The sequence below is a fragment of the Rhipicephalus sanguineus genome, chromosome 3, assembly GCF_013339695.2.
Source record: "Rhipicephalus sanguineus isolate Rsan-2018 chromosome 3, BIME_Rsan_1.4, whole genome shotgun sequence".
Taxonomy (NCBI): domain Eukaryota; kingdom Metazoa; phylum Arthropoda; class Arachnida; order Ixodida; family Ixodidae; genus Rhipicephalus; species Rhipicephalus sanguineus.
Window position 1 is genome coordinate 48535845 of NC_051178.1, and position 2907 is coordinate 48538751.

Below are 2907 nucleotides of genomic sequence, written 5' to 3' on the forward strand. Positions count from 1 at the left end.
TTCACCGTGCCAGCGTGGTGTGCCCGTGTCGTATCACTGGGGCGCACTGCCCCAAGTTGCCAGACTTCTGTGACACCAAACAGAACCCTGCCAAAATATTGACCCCATTTCCGAGGCGCTCGTAGCGTTGCAAATGTTGGCGACGTGATGGTGAACGCCCAGTGTATGTATTGCGCTCGTGAGCTAAAAAATTGTCCAAACCTGGTGGGGGCCCTTTAAGTACCTGCCGGGATACCTTAGGAAACGCTTCCTTTACGAGGCGATAAGGTTAAGGAACCATTAATTTAAAGCATAACCCCCGTGTTCATAAATTCCCTTAACTTGAAGCCTCGACTTGACTTGGTCAAGTCAGCCTCAAGACAGCGCGTGGACTTCAAGCTCGCCAAGACAGCCATTGCATTTCAGACGCTCCGAGTGCCTTCTTCGTCGAGTCAGCGCTGCCTCACTACGCGACGCTACTGGTCTCGAGATTAGATGTTAACTGGAACGAAATAATATCATTCTTTCTCCCTCAAAAAGTAAAGCTAATCACGATACATGTGAAACGCTGTATTTCCGCCATTTAGGATATGGAAACACAACATGTGGTGTCATCCAGCATCGGCAAATGGACACTACTTCAAAGCCAATCCGTAGCAACGCAGTAAAAAAATAAATAAATACAAAAGTGAGAGTCCAACATGAACGTCGTGTTGGTTGTCTGGGTACGCATTCTCAAACGATCGCAAAAGGCGATAGTATCGCGTTTGGTGACGTAGAATCTGATGCGTTCAACAACTGAAGAAACACTTGCTTGTGACGTCATTGTTGCACTGGCCGTTGGTGTTACGAATCTCTCACAACACTGGAGTGAGTGTACTGTACAGCGCAGAGCGACCCGAGTGCGGCGTTTTCGAGCATATGCTGGCTTCTACGCAGTGGCCGGGCTTGGCTGTGACTACTTGAAATATAGGACGTGTTGAAATGCTTTCAACGTTTTTTGCGCGATTGTTTAATGCACAGTATAATAATTAAAGAATGCAACTTTGCGTGAAATGTATTTTCGTTGAGAGTTTAACACGTCGTACTCGGAGGGTTCTGCTGTAGTGTGCCGCCGCAGCGATATCGTCTCAACATCTCAGCATGTTGCTATGATGTTGCCGGCTCGCGATATGCCATGCGATCAACGCACGGTTCATGTTCCTGGGACGTTCAAACCACGAAAAGCAGACGCCGGCAAAAAACGAGTAATGATAACCACCCGAGGAGGAGGAGGAAAAAAACTTTATTAGAGGTATATACAGGGAGTAAGCGCGAGGTGGCCCGGAGGGGGCCACCCCTCACAAGCACTAGGTGGGCTCCTCATTACAGGAGCCCATTGGCGATCGCCGCGACTCGAGCTCGGTCGACCAGGGCCTTCTGGCTCGCCAGGTCGGAGCAGCCGAGCAGGGCTGCCTCCCAGTCCTCCCGGGTGGGGTTGTGGTTTTGGGGGCGACGTTCGGGGTTGACTGGCATGCCCACACCATTGGTAGACGTCAGAGACTTCTCCTCACAGTATGGGCATTTTCCTGTACAGGCCGGATCAAAATGTTTTAAAACTGCCGGGCACAGCAGCGTTTTGGTGTAAAGGCGGAGGAGTGTGCGTTTCTCCTTTGTAAGGCCCTTACAGGGTTTAGGATAAATTGCGTGGCCGAATTGATAGAACTCAGTAATTTCTCGATACGTTAAGGCCGGATTCGGTTCGGGATCCATTTCGGAAGGGTCTGAAGACGTTACCCGGAGAGTGAGCGCGCGGGAAGCGGCGTCTGCCGTTTCGTTGCCTTCGAGGCCCATATGAGCTGGAGCCCATATGATCATCCGGGACGCGGGGCCCCGACGTAATTGCTATCTTGCAGGATGCGATACGCAAGGTGAGGAGCGTACCCCTGTTCAATATTTCTGCAGGCCCCTCTCGAGTCGGTAATGATGACGCGCGAGTCCTGGTCTGCGGCAGCTAGCGCGATGGCGACCTCCTCCGCATGTGTTATATTTTGTGCCCTGAATGTTAGGCCGTTCACTGCGACGTTTTGGTGGACGACTGCAGCCATGTACCAACCCCCATGGTGAGGACCGGAGGCGTCCACGTAAAAGATACCGTGTTTGTTCCCATAGTGGCGAGCCAGTGCCTCCGCCCGCGCAAGGCGCCTGCCACTGTGGTCGTCGCGTGTCATGTTGGCCGGAAGAGGGCGCACGTGCAGGGCGTATCTCCAGACTTCTGGGATGCGTACGCGCTCTTCCGTCAATGTTGGGTGGTGGATGTGTAGTCGGGCTAATAGGTGGCGTCCCGACGTCGTTTTTGAAAGTCTTGTGTATTGGTTGGTCAAGTGTGCCTCCCGGAGCTCTGCGAAAGTGTTGACCATCCCCAGGCCCATAAGGCGCTGGTTGGACGTGGTTATCGGGAGATCGAAGGCACGCTTGTACATCTTCCTGAGAATCACCTCAAGGGCGTTCTCATTAAACTTGCGCAGGTGGAGGTAAGGAGCCGAGTAGAGGACTCCACTGGTCACGAATGCATGCGCCAGCCGCAAGGCGTCTTTGCAGCGTAACCCCCCGCGTTTGTTCGAAACCCGGCGGACCATCCGGCCCACCTGGTCCCCCACCTTACGCAATTTGGCCAATGTTGTGTCTGCTCTGCGATGTTTGTGTATAAACAGACCCAGTACTCTGATCTCATCGTGTTCTAGGACGGGTCCGCTTTTTAAGGACAATTCAATTTTGGTAGTGCACTTTGGCGAGGGGCGGATGTGCACAAATTCCGATTTAGTCGGGGAGCATAGGGCTGACGCGCTGGAGTTTTGAGTACTGTGGCGGAGCCTGGTGGCGTGCGCCGGAGTTGCTTGGGTAGTCAAAAATGGACGCCGACCGGCGAGTTACGCAGTTCTCAGTAGC

The 2907-nt window shown here is 53.0% G+C and overlaps 1 pseudogene; it reads right to left on the reverse strand.

Annotated features, from left to right (window-relative positions):
- Positions 1-1262: 1262 nt before the first annotated feature.
- Positions 1263-2550, reverse strand: LOC125757944 (uncharacterized; annotated as a pseudogene).
- Between the last annotated feature and the right edge of the window lie 357 nt (positions 2551-2907).